We start from the raw sequence: 8312 nt of genomic DNA on the forward strand, positions 1-8312 counted from the left end.
TCGGAAAACACACAGGAGAAAATGAAACAAGTATCAAAAAAGTCCTTCACTTAGTAATCATGCAGGGATGAGTGTTTATAGAGCACAGACAAAAAAGACAAGGTATGAATAATACCAATGTAGAAAATCCCACTTCGGCAGCATAGCACAGTGTTTATCAGAGAACTGAATCTCATAGGAGAAAAGAAAACTTACAGGTCTAACAAATATGCAATTTTAATTGAAGTCAGTCCTCAGCACATCCAAGAACGTAATAAGGAGAGAAAATATGAGTATAATAAATGTAGACAAATATTTAGCCAGAAGTTTCAGCGGTTTCTCTACATATTTCAGAGACCTAGAGACAAGACAGACTGTGGAGTGAACATTAGAGGACGTCTTTCAAGAAGAAATGAACCTTCAGCCAGCATTAGAGCACTCACACAAAAATGAAACATAGGGAAACCTTTGGCAGAAAACTCTGTAAATTATAGAGAAATCCCTCATGGCAGAATTAAGCTAGTTGTAAGGGGAAACCACTCACTGAGCCAACATTTCTCATCCTCTCATTGTGTAGAGTATGCCCCTTCATATTATTCAGGGGTTGGACCAAAGGGATGGGTATAAATTACTTCCAAGCTTGACAAAGAATTAAGATAGTAAAATTGTTGACTTGTGTCTTTTATATTGAGGAATGGATGTTCAAGGAAATTTAATAAACACTTCTCAGAAATAGGAGCTCTGGACCTTTGAGATTGAACTCAAACCATCCTGACTGGTTTGGTAGTGATAGATGGGGAAGAAATATCATGCTTTAATCCAAGGACATGAGAGCATCAATTTCTCCACTGCTCCCCAAAAGTTTTCCAGTATATGTGTGGTCTATGTATGTATTATAACACTATTACTATTCCAGTTCATTTTTTAATGGAAGGTCTGTTGGAAGATAATACTCTTTGTTTATTACAAAATGTGCACAAGAATAAAATCTGTCTCATCATCTTTCATCCCCAAGTTTATGAAACATTCCGAAAACCAGAAAGAATTCATATTTGGGAATACATTTTCTTTGTGTGTGGGTACAAGTCTTGTAGATTGAACTCAAAGCCTAGCCACATTCCTTAACTTCTTTTTCTCAAGGCTAAATTCTAGCACTAGAATCACAGTTCCATTTCTAGTTTCTTTGGTGGAAAAATGAAGACATGATTCTGAAGCAATTGGGTTTGGATGAGTAAAGCCAAAATGATTTTACTACATGCTGTTTTCTATTTACTACTGATGAGTTTGTTGTGAATTTTTCACTTGTAAATCATGCTATTGTTCTTCTGAGTAATAAAACTAGTGTGGATATTGTGGAGAGTCTGTGCTTTCTCACTGTTATGGAGGGTGAAAGTGAATTTCTCAAGAGGAGAATATAGTTTTTTCTAGTTCGAAATTCCTAGTTCTATAACAAATTATGAGTTATGGTTTTGCTAAATTTAATTCTCAAGCAAGTAAAAAAACTAGACTCATGGAAAAAATGATGGACAAAAGCTAGCTAGAATACTTAAAGATATCCATGTGATTATGGAGATAAGCAGAAAGAGGTAGGACTGTGCTAGATATTTGGTAGGGTAAAATACAGGCAAAAATGATCCTTGTGGGCTGCCTGGTGTCACATGACAGGGGTGTCTGGTTGGAAAGAATTGGTCCAGGTGCTCTGAGGGAAGCCCAGTGAAGAGGGGGGGCATGAAGGTGGCTTTCACAATAAATTTCCTTAGATGTTTTTTGAGTCCTATAAACATCCCCCCCTTACGTGTCCAGGATAGGGGACACTACATCATGCTATATGTCTGTTCATGTCTGGACTCCTGTTTACAAAAAAGTTTCTTCTTGTTGGCAGTTTTTTTTTGTTTTGAACTGACTATGTGTTTCTACCATGATTAGGCAAAGTATTACTGCTAAAATTACAAAACCTTTAAATGGCCAATTTTAGCATTTAAGAGTGCTCTATAATCTGTGTACAAACGTCTCTGTCTGTGTATATGAAAAATATGTAAATAGTAATGGTTCCAATGTTACCAAGTATTCTGCTTGCTAAAAATCTTTGTCAGTGGAAGCTGTCGTTCAATCTGAATTGCTTTGTGACCTGACTATAACCCAAATAAAAAAGCAGGCAGTTTTAAAAGGCCATGGGAAAGGAGTTAGAAAAGATGGTTTCCTTTCCAAATTCAATGAAATTGGTAATTAAGTTGGCTGTGATTTATGTTATTTCTTATGTCTATCTATGCTAAGATTAAATATTGTACCTCTGACCATGACTGGTAAACTAATCCTAAGGTTTTAATTCTCTGTTTCCTCCCCTGTACACTGATCAACTCCCTTTATAATCAAGGGACCACAGTGTGTCAAGATGCAGTTTGCTCCTATGCATGGGAAATACCCATGTAACAGAACAAAGTTGTCACAGCTGCCTAAACCAGTGACACCAGCCTGCAAAAGCCAGTGTGGTCTTTCCCCAGTGGTCTTTAACTAGTGCATATAGAATTTTGCAGGTAACCAGCAAGAGATGTGACAGTCCATACACACTGGGAGATGCCACATCCTTGCCTAGACTCCAGCCTTGCTGAATCACACATGATGAAAATCCTGCGAATTTGCGGTAAAAAGAATAAAAAACAAGCTATTTAAGATATTTGTTTCTGGATCGAAAAAAAAGGTATTTGTTTCTATAATGTTAACCACCACCATGTTAGACCATTAACGGTGTATGAGTAAAAAAATGTAAATTGACTTACCTCTAACGGGCAAGAGATACTAAGTCTTGATTCTTGGTACAGAGGTACTGCATCAAAATAAAGTGCTAATTTGCTAAATGTAACTCATACTGTAGTAAAAAATGGCCAGTTTAAACCTTCAGCCAAGAGGTAAAGAGTGTTGCCCAGTGTTTCAATGAAAAATTTAATGCAAAAAGAAAATGACTTTTCAAAAAGATTTAAAAATAGCCTCCCTATTGTCAGAAATTTGTGACGTTGTGGGGAGAAGCAGGCCTCCCAGAAAAAGGAAAGTTTAAAAGGAAAAATTGTCCTAAAGGTTGATTTCAAAGTAGAAAATAAAAATTAGGATTACCAAAATGATTTTTTAACCTACTTTGCCATTATACGATTTTTATATCACATTCCAAAAGGCCCACAATTAAGGACAGAGGACAACTTTGTCAGGTCGAATGTTGGCCCGGAATGAGTTCAAGGTAAGACCATGCTTTTAAATCTCCTTCCAGTGCCCATCGTTGTTGCTTTTATTTGGAACAATTGTGGCCATAAGTAAAGACTCATTAAGCTGAAAATTGGTGTGAAGCCAGGCTGGGCAGACAAAGGTACCTGTGAGATTGACATCTCTAATATTCCAGCAGAGTGCTCAAAAGCGGAGTAGGTTTGGAGTTCCAAGTGGCAGAGGGCTACTCTTGATCTGGAGAGTTAAAGTCCAGCAAGCAATAAAAGAAACTACTAAACAAGTATTTATCCCACCATCGAGAAAAGCATTCCTGGAACCCCATCAATGTTGGAACATTCAGAGGCAGTAAGCCACTGCTCATTGGATGGCAGAAATGGTATCAGATCCTGGAGTCGCTTCTGCATGGACCTTCAAAGCTTGATCAGAGTCTGGAAGTCATGGGAAGATAATTTTTAGGCATGCCTAATGCCCATGTCTGTCTGACTTGGCAGGGACTTGCCAGTCATCTATGGTACTGGGTTATAAAAACTAAAGTTGTAAAATGTGAGAGATAATTGAAATCCCAAATGCTCTGTATCTGCTCAAAGTCCTAAATGACAATCACTTTTGAGCTGGCCCAGCCACATTAATTTATCCGTTAAGGAAAAGTGGTTGTGACCTGAGATTAGGTCCCTAATGAGATTTGTCTAAAGGCCTACAGGGGCAGTCATTTTTGGAACCACTGCAGATCAGGCTCCTCAGTCAACCAGAAAAATGCATTTACAAACCAAGATGTTAAACAAGATATGCTGCTATAGCCCAAGAAAGGGTCTGTACATTTATAAAAAGTTACATGTTGTATGACTTTAAACATGCTGCCCACAGGCAACGGCCAGTATTTAGAATGTGAATCAATTGTAGTTTAAAATATCTACTGGGTTTTCCTACAAAATTCTGACAAGCAATTGTTAGTCAATTATTAACAAGTTATAGGTAACCTCTATATCATTGATCTCCTTGTTTCTTGAATTGGAATTATAAAGGGCTTTTATGACAAAGATTCCTTTTGCCTCAACTCAGAGCCATCCTGGGCACAAAGAATCTGTCTAAAACAGTATTTCCCAGCTACTCAACCAAGAGCCAGGCTGGAGACATGGCTCAAGAAACTCTCACCTCCAAGGAACTATTAGGTGGTAGAGCATTAGCCTTGAGCAGAAGGGCTCAGGAAAAGTGCCCAGACCTTGAGTTCAAACCCAGTAAATGCCAACTAGGACAACCTATCCCAGCAACAGACATTGAGACCCCCCAGGACAAATTTAGTCCAGATAATGGAAAAATATGTAGAGGAGTAAGAGGAGATTACTTCCTAAATGGAGTTACTTTATGCTTGCCCTTTCAAAATTAATCAGAGCAGGGAGATCAAGAGAAATAGTTGCTTGTCCACCTAATGTCCATACCTGTCTAACTTGTTAGTGGACAGAAAGTTCCAGTCTTGCTTTGTTCCCTGCTATTTGTATTTATAGTAGCCTCTGACTGGTACTTTCAAGCAGTCCATTATGTTCTCTGCTAACTGGTTGCCCAAAAGACCTTAGGCACCCTCTTTCTGCTTTTCTGCCCGAGTATTTCTCCTCCTCGGTGATGGGCCACAACTGGGATTATGCTCCAAATAGAACTTTTCCAGCCCAAGGCCAATATGTGTTCTCCTATGCCATTTGTGTTAACGTTTAACTTGTTACCTTGCTAACTTGTTACCTTGTCGATTTTTGCCAGATCTTTCCAAAAGTCTCTTTTAACAGGATAACAGCCCTCACCCAGCACACCACCTGGGAACAAGTCAAGGCCATCCTGTTACTACAGACAACTGGAGACATTATTTGGCCAAGCAATAAAGCAGGAACCCCTTACTACTTTGCCCATTTACAGCAGGAAGACACTCTAGAAGAAACTACCTCCACCCATATCCCCCGGCCTGGTACCACTATTTTATTAAACAACAATTGTGGAATGTAAGCATTATGCCTTCTTATGGTCCTCAGATCCACCCAGACCTGAGTTCCTCCCAACCCTGAAGTTCCCACCATAGGACTGCCCCCTCCCTCTCTCTGCCCAGACCCATCTAAGCACCCACCTACCTCACTTCCTGCCACAGACCCACCTCATACCTGGATAGGGACAGATGCCATGTGCTCCATCTCCCAGGACAATATGGCTTCTTTAATAAACCTTATAATAATCTTTCTCCAGTGCCTGCCTTCCTATGTGTGGTCACCTGGGATGAATGTGAAGGATCCTTTCACCTTATAGAGATCGATTCCCTGCCACAGTCCCTAACTCACTGAGAACCACACAAGCTTCAACACACTCTGTCCACTTCACTGTCCTGATGACATCACTTCTTATGACCACTTCCCCAGGATCCTCCAAATCAAAGGGACAAAAATATCAGTATGCTCTTTCTCTCTCACTGTACTCTGAAAACCCATCAATAATTTCTGGATTTCCATGGCTAACATTCTCTATTTGGACATCAATATAAATAAAAAGATAATGCATAATTTCAGTTTCATGAAATTCTATCACTATATTTACCTTTCCTTTTGTTTATGTTGGTAGTTAGCTTTAAACTCATGGTGCTTTAATTCTTGGCTTTTATGTTCAAGCTTGACACTCTACTCATGCCACATATTGTATCACGAGTCCCCTTGTCTAATAAAGGCAGTGAAGGGGTGGCCCCTGTTATATTTATTCTTCCGAGATGTTTACAAAAACTACATTGGAATAACTATGATATTTTAAATAGAAAAATATATATATGTATATATTTTTGTCAATTGTGGGGCATGGACTCTGGGCCTGGGCTTTGTCCCTCAGCTGTTCATCTCAAGGTTAGCACTCTAACACCTGAGCCACAGCACCACTTCTGTATTTTTATTTATGTAGTATTGAGAAATCAAACCCAGGGCTTCATGTATGTGAGGCAAGCACTCTACCATTGAGCCACCTTCCCAGCCCTATAAAAATGTTTTAAAAAATAGTTTCATCGCAGATCCTTAAATAAAAACTTAGTAATTTAATGGAATTTAGTTGCACATTAAAAATGAGTAAAACATTGCAGAATTTTTTAAAAGATGAGGAATATAGATTAAGTAACAATGAGCAGTCTCATGTGTAAAAGCAGCGTTCAAAATTCTCAGGACTTTGGACATGCGAGCTGAGCATGTCCCAACAGTTCACAAATATGAACCCATTGGCGCTGAGTGACAGTTTGAGTAGAAGTCAAAATTTTATTCATCATCTCATCATCATGGTACATGGTCATCATAGAATGTTCACATTGAGCTCCTGATACCAGACACAATTCCATAGACTATTTTTTCAAAACGTGAATCCCACAATCTCATGTTACTAGAATGTCTAATTATACAATTATTTTAAAATGACAAAAATTAAGCAGCAATCAAATTATACTTTCACTGATTATGAAAATTTCAACGTAAATTAAGGATATAGGTGACATGTAACAAAATAAAATTGTATTAGAGGAAACTCCATGTCTGCAGAGCCGTGGGAGCCTGTTAGCTGGGAGATCCAGGGACAGAGTCTTAGCATGCCTCACAGATATTCCATGGATATTTTATGTTGGAATCATGTATTTCTGTGGAACAGTCGATCTCAGTGTTCACACCTTTGATTTCAGCACCAGGTCTGCTCTTGAGACAAAGTTTTGACCCAATTAATTCCAGGTAAGGGCAAAAATGGCTCACATTCCATTATTTGTAAAGTGAACTGCTGTTTGCTCTCATTATTTTTGCTACACATTTTATTTGTATATAAATGTTTTAGCCAACCTAAGAACAAATGTAGAAATAAAAGTGCAGTAAATATGAACTCCTTGATATTCATTACTAATGTATATCAAGCAGAGCATTAAACAAAAATCCCTATGTATTGAATTGGTTTTTGGAATTTGTTTTTTGCTTTTGTAATTTTTTTTCTTTTCTGATACGTGCCTCAAATACAAATACTCTTAAAAAAAAGTAGTGAACAGGGAAATAACTTGAGCTGATGGCTAGCTTTGTTTAATGTTTTTTGAAATTTTCATGAACAATCCAAGCATAATTGTTAAGAACACATATATTAAGTTCATGTAAGTGGAATAAAAATTTTTTTGAATAGATTTTTTCAACTACTTTTTCTACAACTTTTTATATAAACAATCTTTTAGTTTTGAATCTCCTCTAAAGAAATTGTACATTATTAAAAAGTTGCTCCTTAATCCCTTTTGGATGACATTGGACTTTTACCAAGTTAAAGTGCAAAGTTTATCATAACTACAAAACATAACATAAACATAACAGAAATACATAAAAAGAAAAATCTAACTACTGGCAAACTCCCATATTCCAACTCTTCCCCCCAACTCAAAAACATTATTTTCCCTTTGAAGCAGGGAAAATTGATTGGAAAAGTAATATATTCAAGTTAACACTTTAGTATCAGTCATTTTCTAAATTAAGAACCCACAATGTTCTTGGCCAATCATGACAGTGCATATTAACTTTAACTTCTGTGCTTCCAAGACAGTTTTGGCTTTTGAGAATTTCTTGATACAGTTTGCCTTCAATTTTGGTCATTCTGTTTGTCAGGTGCATGGGATTATCTTCCTTTTTGTAGCCTTCTGTCTTGTCACCAACCATTCCTCATTGATGGCCATGTACTTGGGAAAAGGCCACATGAACTTTCTGGCTCTACTCACAGTCTAAAAACACTTGCTTCCTTTTCTTGCCTCCCACAAACTATTTCCAACATCCTCTACTGCGGCACATGTCTCCTTAGTTGATGCGATTTTGTATCTCCTATAAATTCTATCCGGAATGGGCTGTTTGTCATTTTTGCCTTTAAGTCTTTCCTGTAAGTTCTTCCAGAGCAGGGACAATATTTTCTGTATGTTATATTGTGTCTAGTACACTATAAATGCTCAATAAAGAGTGATGATCTGAGGGAAAAAATCTGCTTTCTTTATTTGAATTATCAGCCATACCAATTACTATTCTTGAGTTTGATATAAACACACAAATATATTGCTTTGGGGTTAGCTGTAAGATTACATTTACATAATTTGAAATATAAAAATCAATGCT

Source organism: Dipodomys merriami, unplaced genomic scaffold (assembly GCF_024711535.1).
Source record: "Dipodomys merriami isolate MVZ:Mamm:240054 unplaced genomic scaffold, mDipMer1.0.p SCAF_181, whole genome shotgun sequence".
In the NCBI taxonomy this organism is placed as follows: Eukaryota; Metazoa; Chordata; class Mammalia; order Rodentia; family Heteromyidae; genus Dipodomys; species Dipodomys merriami.